We start from the raw sequence: 18,160 nt of genomic DNA on the forward strand, positions 1-18,160 counted from the left end.
TTCAATCTGGGTAGTCAGCATACACTTGGGTACCACTTGGGTACCTAGCAGTATTCACAACAGTCAATATGGCACTAACCTAGGTGTCTATCAGCACATGAACCGATAAAGAAAATGTAACATACACTGGAGATTTATTCAGACACCAAGGAGAAGGAAATTGTGTCATTTGTGGAGAAATAGATGGAACCAGATATGGCCATGTTAAACCAAACAAGCCAGACTCAAAAGATCACATGCTTTCTCTCATAGGCAGAGTCTAATTTTTTTAAAAGTTGTGAAAGTATAAGGGTACGATTTAAGAAGAGGGAGGGGACCAGTGAGGGAGCAAGAGAAAGAAATGGGGTGAATATGATCAAAGTGTTTGATAAATATGTGTAAATGTAACAAAAAAATGTCTAGCATGTGGCCATAGAATGGAGCCTGAGAAGGGAAGGAACTGTGTGGGAGATTGTCCTCAGTCCCTTGCTGAGGCAGTATGGTCAGCCAGGCTGGGATCAAGGCTTGCAGGCATGTTATTCAGGCTGTTCTCAAAGAGGGGCCTGCCTGAGGAGCAGGTGCAGCCCCCTCTGTTGCCCAGTCACACAGGTATACACCACTCTCAGTTGGGGCTTTCCAGCCAAGGTGCTGAGGGCTAAGTCAAGGCTATACTGCTGACTTTTGGGCCACCACCCCACCCAGGGACTCAGGAGTTCTTAGGATGGACTTCAGTACCTCAGCTCTTCGTCTTGTTTACCCAGTACTGAACTGAAGGCCAACAGGATCTGAGAGCTATGTCTGATGGGTTGGGGCCAGGCTTCACACTCTTGCCCATGGCTCTGTTCACAAGGCCTGGCAAGGACTCAGGAACCCACTGTCCTGCCAGCAAAGTCTTCCTGAAATGTCCTCCCGGCTGTGTGAATACTGTCCCTGCCAGGAGCATGTGATTCTCTAGCAGCATTGGGTCCTTGGGAGGGGGTCTGCCTTGCCCCACCTGGAAAGGAAGAGAGACAAAGGAGCTCTAAGGCCAGGACCCTGCGTGGACAGCATGGAACTTGCACCTCAGCATTGCCTGAACCAGCTGTGCAGAGTCCAGCCCGATGGAGTGTTGGGGTAGGAGGTAAGGTTGCAGCTGTGACCCAGTGTATCAGGAGCAGATGACAGACTGCTCTTGCAGTTCAGTGGGGTCCAATTTTCACACAGGATTCAGATACCAGGAGAAGCCGTGCAAGGGCCATCGTTAGGGATCCTAGCCTGTGCATTTGTCCATGGGACTTCCAAGTGCCACATTTTCTCAAAGGAGAGAGCCACTTATATATCACTAGTGATATCCAAGTGTGGTCTGCCAAGGTGAGGAGGAAGGTAGGGGATTCTAGGACCCCAGGAATGGTGTCCCTGTGTTGATGAGGGTAAATGCTGGTGCCTACTTACTAAGGTCTGTCTGTATTTGATGCAGAGACAAAGGCAGGTCACACAAAGCCTTCTTGAGGCTCAAAGAGGATGGCCTTAGGAGAGCTTCCTAGAAAAGGTGGCGTTTGTTGGCACCTCAAAATGAGGTGCCTCAGCAGGCTTTATCTTGGTATCTGTGAGGACTAGAATACTGGTTCTTACTTGTTTTGTTAAATTTTCTTTTTTTTAAATTTTTAATAAAAAAAAAGTGGCCAGTCATAGTGGCACATAACTTTAATCCCAGCACTTGGGAAGCAGAATCAGGTGAATCTCTGAGTTCAAGGCCAGCCTGGTCTATAGAGCAAGTTCCAAGACAGTCAGCCAGGGTTACTCAGAGAAACCCAGTGTACTGAGTGGTTTTGTGTGTCAACTTGACACACAAGCTAGAGTCATCAGAGAGGAAGAAGCCTCAGTTGAAGAAATGCCTCCTTGGGATCCAGCTGTAAGGCATTTTCTCATTTAGTGATTGATGGGGGAGGGCCCAGCCCATGGTGGGTGGTGCTATCCCTGAGCTGCTGGTCCTGGGTTCTATAAGAAGGTGGGCTGAGCAAGCCATGGGAAGCAAGCCAGTAAGCAGCACCCTTCCACGGCCTCTGCATCACTGCATCAGCTCCTGTCTCTGTCCTGACTTCCTTTAGTGATGAACAGCAAAGTGGAAGTGTAAGAGAAATTAAGCCTTTCCTCCCCCAACTTGCCTTTTGGCCAAGGTGTTTCATTGTAGCAATAGACACTAAGACACCCTGTCTCAAAAAATAAATAAAAAGTATATTACATTTGCTTATGTAGGTGTGGGAGGCATGTGCCATGTGGAGGTCGGAGGACAACTTGTAGGAGTCAGTTTTCTCTCTGCTATGTAGACACCAGCAGACTTTCATAAGGCTTCTATAGACAATGATTTTTCATATGACACCAAAAGCAAAAATAGACAGGAGGGCCATAGTCAACTGAAAAGAGTGGACAGACAGGCAGCAAAAAGAAAAACAAACAGACAGGATCTCACTTTCACCTTGGCTGACTTGAAATTTGCTATGTAGACCAGGCTGGCATTGATCTCACAGAGACCCACCTGCCTTTGCCCCCTGAGTCATAGGGTGGCGTTACCTATAATCCTTGGGAAGCTGAGGCAACAGTTCATGAGTTAAAGGCCAGTCTGGGCTACATAGTGAGATCCTACCTCAGATGAACAAACCAAACAACAAAAGAAAATTCAAGCTAGTTGTAAAATTGGGCAAATAGACACTTTTCAAAAGAAGAAATGAAATATATGTTATTTACATATTTTCCATATATATATTAATACCAAGCATTTATATATAATTCTATATTGTAATATATATAACTAATATATATTAATGCTTAGTATGATTAGCCATCAGGGAAATATAAATCAAAACTTCATTGACCTGTCATTTCACCCCAGTTAGAATGTTTACTATTTAAAAAATAAAAGTCCCTGCTGTAAGGCTGTGGGTCAAAGGAGCCACACTCACTGTTGGCAAGTGAACTAGGTCAGCCATTCTATAACAGTGTGAGGGGGTCCTCAGCTGAATGGGAGATCTGACACTTGAGCCAACTCTTCCACCTCAGGGTCTCATCAAAGAAAATGATACCAGCATACCAGAAAATGTGCCCACATACCATGGATGGGCTTGACAGCAAAGTCACAATAGCTAATTCACACATGGGGTCCCAGAAGCAGGGCAAGTTCTTCCTGACACCCACTGTGAGTTGACCTCACAGGCTGGGGCAGAAGTGCCCACCATACCAGACAGAAGTTTCTGGAGAGATTTCATCTGTTCCACTGAGAGCTTGCTTGGAGCTGTTATCTAAGTGGATACCTGACTGCCTCTCTGCCTCTCCCTTGCCTCTGTCTTCCCTTTAAACACCACTGTAAAATGGCTGCTGGGGGAATTCAGATCACCCACTGGGACTGGGACCCTGTAAGAGCAACTCAAAGGCTGACCCAATTCTCAGTCAGAATCTGAAGTCTCGGGACAGGTACAAAACAAGGGTAGCCACTTCCTCTTGGCCTGCTTGTTACTGAGGCCTCCAGGATGTGACCTACCCAGACAGGGTCTGTGGGGAGGGGCATGGCTATCTCTGGGTGTGGAACTTTTCACATGGTAGATTATCAGGTTCTGACCACCCCCAAGCTTAAGCCTCAGCCCTTGCCACTGTCTGCAGAGGTCCTGACTTGTGAAAGCCCACATCCTCCTTGCATATGCTCTGTCTCCAAGTAGGCTTGCTAGGAACTGTGCTCAGAGGGCAAAAGAAGGGCCTAGGGCAGTGAAGAGGGGTCTGCCTAGCCAACCCTGCCAGTCAGCCTCAGCTTCCCAGGGCTGCTTTCTGACTGCCCACCACTCCCCTGTTCTGCCCAGGATGTTTAGCCTTCTAGCACAGATACCACCTGAGGTTTCTCTGCAGCCTTCCTGGATGATGGGCTTGCCTATCTCTGTTCCCCTACTCTGGCTTCCTCACCTTCCTACAAACTATCCCATTTGGTACCCTGTGAAGTACTGGGCAATTGCAGATGATTTCTTTGAAGGTGACATCAGTACCTCCCCTAGCTTCTGGGGCATTGTGGAAAAATGTGGTAGTATGAAGAATGAGAATGGTCCCCATAGGCTCGAGTATTTGATTTTTTTTGTTTTGTTTTTCGACACAGGTCTTCTCTGTGTAGCCCTGGCTGTCCTGGAACTCACTCTGTAGACCAGGCTAGCTTTAAACTCAAGAGATCCTCCTACCTCTGCCTCTGGAGTGTTGGGATTAAAGATGTGCACCACCATCATTCAATGGCTCATATATTTGAATGCTTAGTCACCAGGGAGTGAAACTTGGAGGGGGTGTGTCACTGGGGGTGGGTTTTGAGGTTTCAAAAGCCCATACAACCAGACTGACTCTCTCTTTCTCTTTCTCTTTCCCTTTCTCTCTCTCTCTCTCTCTCTCTCTCTCTCTCTCTCTCTCTCTCTCTCTCTCTCCCTCCCTCCCTCCCTCCCTGCCAGCATACTCTGAAACTGTAAGCAAGCCCCCAATTAAATGTTTTTCTCTTCCAAGTTGCCTTTGTCATGGTGTCTCCTCTCAGCAATCGAACAGTGACTAAGACACTGTCAAAGGCTGTGCACTGTGAGCTGACTCCATCAGCTTTGCCTACCTACTTGTCCTGCACTGGGCATCCATCCAGACACTCCTGGGTCTCCCAGCTCTGCCCTTGTTTCTACTTCTTCTCTCACCCTTCCAGAAATACCCTATCTGTGGATGCCCTGGGTCCAGGACCCTGTCACACACCAGTACACAGGGAAATTTGCACAGGAATGGGGTCTGTACATTGAAACACCCAAGAAGCTTCCTTTGGGCAGAGTGGAAGCCCTACCAGCAAGAACAGAGGGGTGAACATGGGCCAGGCTCTGTAGGTGGAGTCCATATCCTAAAGGAGAGGAACTCTGTACACACACTCTCCATATAAGTCCCCACCCCCACCCCAACACACACACAACCTCTCTAGGGAGCTCTTGCCCAGGAAAAAGAATGAAAATCCCAGTGACCTCCCAGCCTCCTCTCACCCTTCTTCATCTTTAGGGTTGGGAAACCAAGGCCTAGGGAGCAGACACTCAACCCCACCTGACACTTAGGATCAAGACAGGATAAGCCAGACCAGGGCTGTCTTCTGTCTTCCCAAGCCCCTCCTTTCCCCTGCTATCTCCCACTTCAGCCTCCCAGGCCAACAGAGAGACAGCATGGGGTGGAGGTGCCAGACAGTTCTGGGGAAAAACAAGGGGAAATTTCAATCATTGGAGCTTCATGGGGATTCTGGAAGATTCTAATTCCAAAAATCAGGCCTTCCAGAATGCCCTTCTGGCACAAAGTGGCTCCCAAGCTGGCAGGAAGTGAACCTGGCATCTGAACCAGTTGTCCACTGCGCAGGAGTCCCCCCAGGGTGACATTCCCTCTGCATAGTCACACTCACCATAGCTCCTAGCTATCCACTGTAATACCTGGCTATGGAAATTTCCAAAGTTTGCAAATCACCAAAATCCTGAACACACCCAAATGGCTTCTTCTGGGTTCCAAATAGCAACAAAGCCTTCTGGGAGGCCCCACTCCTACCCACAAGGAGCAAAGCCTTTGACCTTTTTCAGCTCTCAGCCAATCATCCTCTTGCTGGCCTGGGGGAGGAGATCCTGAGTGTCTCCTGGAGCCAGAGTGAGAAGTAGAGCCTCCTAGCAGGAGAGTTCCCAGGGAAGGCAGCTGTGCACCAGGCTCCCCTGAGCACCAGTCCTCTTCAGAAGGTCACCCTTGAGGGCCCTCTTTCCTCCCCGAGCCTTTTGATTTGTCATGGATGACCTCACCCATATCCTGGCTTTAGAAACAGCCTCCTGACTTAAGTCTTGACAACGAGAACAATCTTCAGTCTGCAAGATCAACCTCACCTCACCTCAACTACCTGTGTCAGGGAGGTGTGATCCTGAGGTCACACCAGCAGGTGTCACCAGAGTTCTTGGGAGATTCCCAGAAAGCAATGAGCTGGGGGTCTCAGGGTCTAGATTCACCTCTCTGTCTCTGTCTGTCTCTTTCTGTGTCTGTCTCTCTGTGTGTCTCTATGTCTGTCTCTCTCTGTGTCTCTATGTGTGTCTCTGTCTTTCTGTGTCTGTTTCTCTCTCTCTCTCTCTCTCTCTCTCTCTCTCTCTCTCTCTCTCTCTCTCTCTCTCCTGTGTATGGGTGTTTGGCTTGCATGTATGTATTTGTACCACTTGCTTACCTGGTTCCCATGGAAGCCAGAAAAGGACAATGGATCCCTGGGAATTGGGGTTACAGCTGATTGTGAGCCACCATGTGAATACTGGGAATTGAACCTGAGACCTCTAGAAGATCATGTAATGTTCTTAACCACTGAGCCATCTCTTCAGCCCTGTGCAAAGAAATCATCCAGCAATAAACAGCTCAAGACAAATAGATGAATAACAGGGTGTCCAAAACCACAATAGACACAATGATCCCTTTATTCAAGTCACAAACAAGCCAGTCTTTTGCCTCCTGAGCTAGTTACCATGAGTCACAACCCAGAAAGAAACACAATTCAGATACAATTTGATTTGGGGTACAAAGGCCTCCCAGTCCTCCTCAACTTAGAAAAATACTAATGTTGGAAGACTTTTTGGCAGACCCACTGTGACACAGCAGCCTGAGCCCCCCATCAATCACAGCAACCTGAGCCCCCCTGTCAGTCACAGAGCCCGAGCCTGAGCCCCCCTATCAATCACAGAGCCTGGACCCTCCTGTTTGTCACAGAGCCTGAGACCCCCTGTCAATCACAGCAGCCTGAACCCCCTGTCAGTCACAGAGCCTGAGCCTGAGCCTCCCTGTCAGTCACAGAGCCTTAGCCCTCCTGTCAATCACAGAGCCTGAGCCTGAGCCCCCCTGTCAATCAGAGCCTGAGCCCTCCTGTCAATCACAGCAGCCTGAGCCCTCCTGTACTTGTGTACTTTGATTCCACAGAGATGGAGCAGGAGAGGGAAATCTGTGTCCTGGGAAGAACTAACAGGAGGCCTGTTACAGAACAAGAAGTTCAGTTCATCCCACTCTTCCTCTTTCTTCCCCACTCCCTTCATCTTTCCTTTTTCCTTCTTTGAAAAGTTTGTTTCTTTATTCTTTTGATGGTGCTGGGCATTGATCTTAGGCCTATGCCCATGCTAGAATAGCTCTTTACCACTGAGCCATGCCCCCAGCTTCCTTCATTTGTGTGTGTGTGTGTGTGTGTGTGTGTGTGTGTGTGTGTGTGAGAGAGAGAGAGAGAGAGAGAGAGAGAGAGAGAGAGAGAGAGAGAGAGAGAAGAAGGAGGAGGAGGAGGAGGAGGAGGAGGAGGAGGAGGAGGAGGAGGAGGAGGAGGAGGAGGAGATGACTGGGTCATACTAAATTGCTCAGGCTGACCTGGGACTCACTATATAGGCCCTGAACTTGTCATCTTCCTGCCTCAGTGACTGAAATGGCGTGTTTGTACCACCACACCATGCTTGGGGTTGATTTTGTTTCTGTTCTCTTTGCAGTGCTGGAGATGAAACCCAGAGTCTTATACATGTAAAGCAAGTGAGCGATGTACCGCTCAGCTACATCCACAGCCCTTTTTCTACTTTATTTTAAATCAGGGCTCAGTAAGTTGCCCAGGATAGCAATGAACTCACTCTGTAGCCCAGGCAAGCTTCAAACTTGTGATCCTCTTGTCTCAGCCTCCTGAGGAGCTGGGATTCCAAATCTGAACCACTCAGTTTAATTTTTCCCCTCTCGCACTTTCTCTTTTAACTGCTCTATAACCTCCCTCTAGTGAAGCACATACATCTTTTTAATGATTTGTTTTTAATATTTTTAATTATGGGGTATAGGGCATATGCCCATGAGTGCAGTTGCTTTAGAGGCCAGATGAAGACATCAGATCCCCTGAGCTGGAGTTATAGGCAGTTCTGAGATGCCTGGCATGGGTGCTGGGAACTGAACCCAGGTCCTCTGCAGTATGTACTTTTTTTTTTTTTTTTTTTGGAGACAGGATCTCACTGGCTGGCCTGGAACTCACTATGTATTCTAGTCTAGGCTGGCCTTGAAATTACGAAGATCCTCTTGCCTCTGCCTCCCAAGTATTGAGACTAAATGCATAGGCCACCACACCCAGCTAATATGCACTCTTAGCCACGGAGCCATCTTTCCAGCCTAAGAACACTTTTTGTTTTGTTTCTGTTTCTTGAGACAAGGTCTCATTCTATAGCGTTAGCTGGTCTGGAACTCACTATGTAGACCAGGCTGGCCTCAAACTCACAGAGCTCTATCTACTTGTCTCTCCCTGCTGAGTACTAGAATTATCTGGAAAAATGAGTGTTCATCATGCTAGGGAGGCATGGTAGCAAATGGCTGGCATGGAGCAAGGAATAGGAAGTTGAGAGATCACATCTTAACCACAAGCATGAAGCAGATGGAGCAAACTGGAAGCAAGGTGAAGAACATACTCTCAAAGCCCACCCCCAACGACATACTGCCTCCAGCGAGGTCACACCTCATAAACCTCCCCAAACAGCAACACCACCTGGGGACATGTTCAAATGCCTGAGCCTATAGGGGACATTTATCATTCAAACCACCATACCATGGTACTGTAGTCCTTTGCCTGGTGACCATTCTGGTTGTATTTGGAACTCTGGCCTCAGACCTTGTGCTGTGATGGTCTGTCTTCCTTCCTTTACTGGGAGGTAACTGACTCCCCCATGGGTATCTATCTTGAGCCAAAGGTCATGCTAGGGCCAGAGGCCTGCCTGCAAAGGGACAGTGAATATTTTGGAGGCACTGAAACCACAGGAGAAGGGAGCAGATTGCCTCCTGTCTTTTTCATCCTTTGTTTATTCATTCAACAAATATCTGCTGAGTGCCTCAAAGAACTGGGACTACAGCTGTGACCCAAACAGGCAAAGCTCTCTCCTGGAGCTTACTGGTGCAGGGCGATAGACAGGAAACAAGTTAGAAATCTTGTTACTGAAGGAATCTAGGGAATTTCACCCCCAAACAACTGTGTACCCTGAGGTAAGAAAAGGCCCTTGGCAAGCAGGAGATACTGGGGGAGGCTTCCCAGGATGTTCCCTCAGCTGAATAAAAGACTTTAGGTCATCCCCTGAGCTCCAGTGAACACACACACACACACACACACACACACACACACACACACACACACACACACACACCAAGAGAAGACGAAGAAGCCTGGACAGATTATCAGCTGTGGTTCTTCTCCCAAGTTTCATTCAGTTTCCAAAGAGTTGATCACTAACTGTTTTGGTTGCTTTCATTTCCACAGCCTCCCAAGTTCACACTCCCATCTCCCGGTCTCCATAAAGAAATACACAGAGGTATCAGCACGACACTGGCTTTAGGTCACCAAGCTTCTGTGACTGTCCCTGTGTGTCAGTCTCATTTCATTTCATTCCAGGGAGCCTTGTGGAGAGGGCTGAAGTGATCTCCTTTTGCCTTCACTACAATCTCATATCTCCGGCATCTTCTCCAGTGTTAAGATTTCCTGCAAAGAGGGGCCATGATGTTTGTAAAGCACATGCCTGTCCATATGAATTCAGCCTTGCTGGTGTGCTTTATAGCTTGTTAAATTGAAGAGATTATCTCAATATTCTTCCCCTGGATACAAATCCTTTCATTTGGTGGAGGGGCAGTGTGCTTGTTACTGTTTGTCAGCTTGACACAAGTTTGAGTCATCAGGAAAGAGGGAACTTTGAGGAATTGTCTACATCAGATTCACCTTTGAACATGTCTGTGGGGACTTTTTCTTAATTAATGATCAATGTGGGAGGGCCCAGCCCACTGTGGGTGGTGCCATCCCTAGGCAGATGTTTTTGGGTTGTATGAGAAAGCAAGCTGAGCAAGCTAGTAAGCAGCACCCCTCCAGGGTCCCTACTTCAGCTCCTGTGAGTTCCTACCCTAGCTTTTCTTTCCCAAGTTGCTTTTGATAGGAAGCAAACTGGGGCAGGCAGGTACAGGACCATGTTTATAGATGCTAACTGCTATGAAAAAAAAAAAAAAAAACAAGACAGGGAGGGATATACTGAAGCTATGGTTGGTTTCAGTTGGAGTAGCTATTAGAAATAAATAGGCAGGTTCCCCAAAAAGGAGCTAACATGGCATTATCCCTGCACCAGTGGAACCATGACTGGGTCTTCAAGGAGGAAAGCATCAGGAGAGATGCAGTTTCATATCAGAGACCTCATGATGGAGCCTAAGAGGAACTGCATTGGGAAGAGAGCGACCGGATACAGCAAGATGAGGTTGACTGGAAGAGCTCCTCAAATCCCACAAATGAAAGGACTTCTTATTTTTACAGCTCTTCAGGGAGGGTGGGAACTTCCATATCGTGTGATTTAGCCTGGCCTAGCCTGTGTGCCAAAGGACACAGAGGCAGGTGAAAGCATAAAGTTATCTTGTGGTTACAAGGAGGAGGGGCTGGGTTTGCTTGCCACAATCATTTTCTGGAATTCTCCACCTTTCCTCTGCCTCATAAGCAACCTTCCCTTCCAAGGAAGTTTGCCCAAATAGTGCTCTCCAGGCCCTTTGTATTCATCACTTTTCTGTAGCTGTGATAAAACACCTCAACCAAGGCAACTGATGGAAGAAAGGATTTATTTGGGTTCAGGGTTCCTGAGTGCTAGGAGGCTGTCACGGCAGGGAAGCCGCAGGTATGGCTAGCAGCTGAAATAGCCATGAGAACTCACATTCTGAAACACAAGCAAGTAGCAGAGAGTGTTAGTTCCTGCTGCGGCAGCATCCTGCCTCAGCCGCCAGGCAGTTAAGTCACTATCTGTCACTGGGTGTCTTTCCACCATCAGCTGTGAGACATCAGCTGTACACCCCTTAAATTGTCTGCCTGGCACAGTTCTCTCTCTCTTGTCTCTCTTGCCACTTGCTCCTCTCTTACCTTTCTTATCTCTTGCTCCTCTTCCTTGTTCTCTCTCTCTCTCTGCCTGTCTGCCTGCCTGCCTGCCTGCCTCTCTCATGTCCCTACTCTGAGGCCTTTTGCTCTTTCACTCTCTCCCTTCCCCCTCCCCCAATAAACCTCTTTTTTTAAATTTATATTTTATTTTATTTTAATGCCGAATGCGTTTATTGAAGGAGGGAGGAGGTCTTAAATACAGGCTTACAGCACAATGGGAGAACCCCGGAGGGCAGAAGTTTGCATCTAAGCTGTTAATGCCCATTATGCAGGATACACAGACAAGGAACTTCCCTTAAGCATTCAGGAGGGTAGAACCTGGGAGGGAATTAGCATAGGGAGGATATCAAGGTCAAGGTCAGCAAGCAAGGCAACAGTTACCCAAAACGGGGGCCAGGTCCCTACAGGTCCCCCTTTTACTAATAAATAAGCTTCTGACTTAGGTTGCGTGGGACATCAGCAGGTCACCTTACCCGTCATGGAGATGAAGATTTATTTATTCATTATGTATACAGCATGTATGACTGCAGGCCAGAAGAGGGCACCAGATCTCATTACAGATGGTTGTGAGCCACCATGTGGTTACTTGGAATTGAACTCAGGACCTCTGGAAGAGCAGTCAGTGCTCTTAACCTCTGAGCCATCTCTCCAGCTCCAATTATTTTTTTTTTATTATTTATTTATTTAGTTAGTTTTTTGTTTTTGGTTTTTGTTTTGTTTTGTTTTGTTTTTTGAGACAGGTTTCTCTGTGTAGCTTTGTGCCTTTCCTGGAACTCACTCTGTAGCCCAGGCTGGCCTCGAACTCACAGAGATCTGCCTGCCTCTGCCTCCCAAGTGCTGGTATTAAAGGCGTGTGCTGCTGCTGCCACCGCCTGAAAACCTCTTGCACTAATTCTGTTGCATGTGGCATATTTGCTTAGTGGCATACCTTGGCAGGACCCACCGAAAGGTACCCACTTTGCCTCTTTTTTTTTTTTAAATCCTTTCAGAGAGGCTAGGTGTGGTGACACATGACTTTAACTTCAGAACTAAGGATGCAGAGGCAAGTGGACCTCTGTAAGTTCGAGTCCAGCCTGGTCTATATAGCAAGTTCTAAGTCACCAGGGCCATTAAACCTTGTTTTTTTTGTTTTTTTGTTTTTTTGTTTTTTTTTTTTAAAGCAGAGCAAGTGTCCAAAAAGTCAGGTGACTGATTATGGCATTATCAACTATGCATCGTGCAACCACGCCCCACCCCCACCCTGTGAGACCAAAATGAGCCATCTTAGAAATAAGACCAAAATGTTTTCACCCTAAAATTAAGGCCTAAGATTTCTCCTTTTGGGAATAGGCCATTAGTTACTGAAACCAGTCAGTTCAGATTCCAGAAACCAGGAAGTGTAAAAGTACAGTCACAAGATAGTCACGAGGTAATGCCTGCCGGACTATGGAATATCCTCTCCCTGGTTTCCAGGGTAACTGACCATAAAAATGCCCCCACCTGAGGGTAGCCAATGAGAAATGGTGGCGGGCAACCACTCCCTTAGAAGTAATTTCTAGTAAAGTAAAGTTCCTAGAAGCGACCCAATCAGAATTGTACCCGTACTAGCACCCCTAAACGATGTAACCTTGTGATTTTTCCCTTTAAAAGCTGAGCTTGCAGATAGGTGGGCTCTTCCTCCAGCCTCCACTGCGTTGGATGTATTGGACGAAGTCCCTGCCTAGGCTTGTATTGGATATCCAGAATTAAACCTTGCTTTTGCATTCCAGCATGTTCGTCTTTGGTGGTCTCTCTGGGGGTCACAATCTGGGCACAACAACCCCACCAGCCAAGGAAAGTGAAATCAAGATCTAGCCCAGGTTTAATAACATAGAGGCCAGAGATGGGGTGTCCGGTAAGATGGCTGCTGGGAAGAACTGTGGATTGGAAGAGACAGACCTGGTATAGTGAGCATTGGAAATGCCCCTGAGGAATCCTATCACAATGAGAACAGAGACAGGCAGTGAGTGGCTGGAGGCCAGAGAGGCCAGAGGAAGTTTGTGTAGTATTTTAACAGCCTTAATTTTTAATTAAAAAAAATATTTATTTTATGTCTGTGGGTGTTTTGCCTGCATATATGTCTCTTCATCACATGCATACTGGTCCCCATGAAGGTCAGAAGAGAGCATCTGATCTCCTGGAGGTAGAGTTACAGCCTCTTATGAGCCACCATGTGAGTGCTAAGAACCTACTCCTCAAGTGGCGCAGCCAGTGTTCTGAACTCCTGAATCATCTCTCAGTCCCCTTAACAGTCTTATTGAGATGTAAAACACACCTCCTAAAACCCACCTACTTCCACAATGTGACAAAATACCCAACTGAACCCAGCTAGGGAAGGAGGAGTTTACTTTTCCTCCTGTTTCAGAGGACTATCCTGGTGGTGGATAAACAGGAGAGACTATGCATAGCCTGTAGGGGTCCTTCTTCTCCTTGGCTCAGTGAGGAAAAGGCTCATTAACTGGAACCAGAGGAGGGTGTAACCTTCAGGGCCAGCTCTGTCCTACTCACCTCCTAAAGGTTCCATAACCTCCCAGACAGCACCACCAGCTGGGGACCAAAGCCTTCCAAACCATAGGCATGCCGCTTCTTTAACTCCACTGCTTCTACAACAATCCTAAGATGATGCAGTCTTCCTGCTTCAGCCTCCTGAGTGCTAGGATCACACATATCACCAATACACTTGGCTTTTTTAATTAATTGATTGATTAATTAATTAATTTGTGTGTGTGGGTTGTGTTGTATGTGCATGCACTCATATACCACAGTTTGTGGAGAGGTCAGAAAACAATTTGCAGGAGTCAGTTCTTTCCTTCTACCATGTGGGTTTCATGGATCAAACTCAGGTCATCAGGCCTAGCAGCAAGCACCTTTACCCACTGAACTATCTCACTGGCTCACTATTCTTACTTTTAAAATAAAATGCAGTTATGCTGGGTATGGTGGTCCATACTGTTAATCCCAGCATAAAGGAGGCAGAGGTAGGAGGACTTCTGTGAGCTCAAGGCCAGCTTGGATTACGTATCGAGTTCCAAGCCAAGCAGGCTACATAATGAGACCCCGTCTCAATCAATCAATCAATCATAGGTGCTGAGAGTAAAGAGCACTGGCTGCTCTTCCAGGTTCAATTCTTAGCACCCAAATGGCAGCTCAAACCATCTGTAACTCCAGTTCCAGGGGATCTGATGCCTTCTCATGTGTCCTTCCCAAGGGCTCATGAATTTCGTACACATATACAGACATCAGTAAGCACACACAACTAAAAATGAAAATAAACCTTTAAATATGTATATATAAAATTATATTTGTTATTATTGATTCATATTGCATTATTTGTTACAGGGTCTCATTGTATATCCCCAGAAGTCCTGGAACTCACTCTGTAGACCAGGCTGGCCTCAAACTCAGAGATCTGCCTGCCTCTGCTTCCAGAGTGCTGGGATTCAAGGTATGTACCACTGCACCTAACGAAACTAAATATTTTTTTAAGTAAAAGTTAAGGGGACTGGAGAGATGGCTCAGCAGTTAAAAGCACTTGTTTTTGCAGAGGACCTAAGTTCAATTCCCAGCATCCACATAGCAGCTCATAACCAACCATAACTCCAGTTCCAGAATGCATAAGACACAGACATACATGTGAGCAAAACACTCATACCCATAAAAATAAAGTCTTAAAAAATAGTAAAAGAGCCGGGCAGTACTGGCACATGCCTTTAATCCCAACACTTGAGAGACAGAGACAGGCCGATCTCTGTGAGTTCGAGGGCAGCCTGGTCTACAGAACGAGAAACCTTGTCTCTAAAAAATAAAAACAAAAAAAAAAGTGAAAAGGTGAAAAAATTTTAAATTCAAAATAATAGGACAAATGGCTATCACTTCAATAGCAGAAAAACACCTTTTCCCCCACTTCATCTGCCAAGATTGGGGGTAGCCAGAGCTAACCTTGAGGCTGTGATTCAGCTAGCCAAGCCAGAACCCAGCCTTCTGAGCCACCGTTATCATAACGGCCTCAGAAGCCTCTTCTGGCTAATGAAGCCACTTATCTCCTCCCAACAAACTGGAGACACCAGACAGACCCAGGATGAGATGAATCCTGGCATTTCTTAATCGCCATATGTTGATTGCTTAGAATGGAGAACATCCGGTTTTGTATGCAAAAAAGGCTGCAGGAGACCCAGCCCATGTTCTGCTCTAGGCTAATTAAAACCTCAGGAAGTCCTCAAGCCCTCTGCACCCCAGCTCATAAACCAGACCCCAATGTGGCGGCATCCTGGGCTTTGAACGGTGACCACGAGAGGGCGCTGAGATCCGAGCTGAGGAAAAGTGGGCGTTTTGCCGCTAGATGGCGCCTCATAATCTCCGCTGAGTGGACACAGCCGGCTCTAGCCTCCCTGCCTCCTTCCTTGATCCTGCCTCCTTGGCCACAGGACCACTGCCCTTCATCCTTAGCCACAGTGCCCTGCATCACTTCCGGCGCACTTCCTTCCAGGCAGCGGCTGCATCTCCAAACACAGAACCAAAGTCAAGTCTAGCTGAAAATACACCATCTGCCTGTGGGAAAAAAAAAAAATCTCTGGCGCTGTCACGTCAGCACCCGATGCAGGTTAATAACCAGCCTCCGAGCAGATGGCCGCTTTTTATAATTACTGGGTCCCCGCCTCGGCTTGCTCCCCTTTGCCTCCTCCCCAGCGGGAGCAGGTGGGTGTCACACCCCCGCGTGTGCCCTGCCACCTGCTGCCACCAGCTACTGGTGGCGACACAGCCCTGCAGGGAGCCCCTTCTCAACCAGGGAGGCCTGGACCCAGATTAAACTGATAGCCGGTATGCCGGAGAGGATGCCACAAGATCTGCATGCCAAACCTTGGAGGATAAATTAATGAAAAATTTTGACTGAACAACATACTTTTAAATCCAGCCATTTCCCTCCGGAGGAATCTGTCATAATCCAAAGACTGTCATAATCCAAAGACTATCAAAATCCAAATTATGGAGATAGTAACAAAAGCATATTCATCGCAATGCTTTGATAAGAACTTGCCTAAAAGATACCCCCCCACCCAATGCTATGATATAAAGGATACTGTATAACCATTGCCAGTATTTCCAAGGAGTTTGAAATTACCTTAAAAAATACGAAGTTGGGCTAGAGAAATGGCTCAGTGGTTAAGAGCCCTGCTCTTCCAAAGGACACAGGTTCAATTCCCAGCACCCCTATGGAAGTTCACAACTGTCCGTTATTCCAGTTCCAGGAAATCTGATGCCCTCTTCTGGCATACGTGGACCTCAGGCACCACCTATACACAGACATACATGCGGGCAAAACACCCATTCAGGTACAAATAAATACATACATTTTTAAAAGGAGTATGAATTTGTTGGTGCATGCCACTGAGGCAGAAGTAATACACTTTTCTGGATTTACCTAAGTTTTCAGCAAAAATCATTGACAAATGAAAGGAAATGAGTAGTTTCTAAGAACTGTTTTTAAAAACAGAGTTAAAGGTGGCACATGCCTGTGATCTTAATATTCTGGTGGCTGAGGCAGGAGGATCATGAGTTTGAGGATAGCCTCTAACTACCACAATAAGGCCCTGTCTCAAAAATAACCCTAAACTAAACTAAATCAAACCAACCAAATCAAGGCAAACCCAGGAGAGCTAAACACAAATGAAACCGGTAACAGCGGCTGGTCATGAGTCTATCCGGGCTGCTTTCTTTCACAGTTTACCTGCTCTGGCTCCCTTTAAATTTTGTGCCAGGCTACTCAAAATAAAGTTTAACAAAAAAGATACAGGGCTACAAATACTTTTAGATCAGGAGAAGCAATCACCAAGGAAATCCAGGAAAATGCTTTCAGCTCTGGAAAGGACAGTAGGAGGTACCCTGCTGGGCCCGGTGCCACTGAGTCACAGCAAGACTGGCTGTCAAGGTGCCCTCACTTGAGGGCTGCTCCATCAGGCACACAGTGGGACCTCATGCAGGAGCATGGAAGGGTAGGTCCAACTGCCCAACAAACGGAATTCTATTACAACCTGACTTTTCTAAATGCATGAGTGTAAGCAATTACAGAATTTGACATACTGTTCAAAATGGGGCACATGCCTCCACTCACAGCACTTGGGAGGCTGAGGGAGGAGGATTATTGAGTTCCACAGCCTGGCTATATAGCAATACAGTGAGGCACTGATCAAAATAATAAAACAAGAAAGTATCCCCTAACCTGAAGCAGTGGACAAAAAAAAATCTTAATTGTGGTTTCATTGCCATGCATCTGCCAACCAATGTCTTCACCTCTACACTAAAAGGGCAACTTTGGAGCCCAGTGAAGCTGTAGCAACTGGGGGTGTGGTCCGGACTTAGACTTGTAGTTCAAGAGGCCTTGAGGGTCACTTACTGTTTAACAGGAAGAACAGAAAGTGTCGGTTGAACCAGAACAGCCACAGTCTCTCCAAAGACAGCATCCGCTCCCAGCCCTGCCCTGTGCCCAGTCTCTGACTCCATGAGCTCCAGGTAGCACCTGGGCTAGAGCACCTGACCAGTGCCAGCTAAGGTACTCTGATACAAAGGCTCTGCCCCCTCCATCCCCATGGGGTGAAGTCCACAGGAGGCTTCCTTAACACATGCAAAGGGGCTGCACTCTCAGCTGGCCCTCAGTCCAGCACCCGCCTCTCTGCGGAAATTCTGGGCTGTAGCCATGAACAGAATCTGGGTCCCAGGCACCAGACTTGGGCAGAGACAGCTGGAGGGAGCTAAGCATGACATGCAGCAACATGGCTGAAGCTGGCCTGAGTCAGCTGTCAGTCATCAGGAGCTGGGCTGGGCAGCTTTTACCCACCTATAAAGTCACAAATCAAACAACCTTCCCTTTTATGTTAAAGCTTCAATTCTCAAAAGTGGTTTACACAAAATACATGGAAAATGGCTTTTCAGGGGAAAGTAATTTATTAGTAATTTGATGACATTTGGGTTGTGGTTTTGAAAGCAGAAAGAGATAACATCAGGGAAGACCTGGGGATAGAAATATTGTTTGTCCATGGTTGGGACAACCCCTCCCCCGACACTTCAGAGACAGTATACATCTTACTAAAAATATTCCATGTGGAAAACATGTCTCAAAACTTGTTTGTGAAAACTGGGGGGCTCCCATGTTGTGTTTGTCGGAGGGCTCTAGGTTCTAGGGACGCCAGACCAAGCTCTGGCTTCTACGGTTAGTAGCTCAGGGGCTTAAAGGAGCTTGAAACTTGATTCCAG

This window comes from Peromyscus eremicus, chromosome 1 (genome assembly GCF_949786415.1).
Source record: "Peromyscus eremicus chromosome 1, PerEre_H2_v1, whole genome shotgun sequence".
In the NCBI taxonomy this organism is placed as follows: Eukaryota; Metazoa; Chordata; class Mammalia; order Rodentia; family Cricetidae; genus Peromyscus; species Peromyscus eremicus.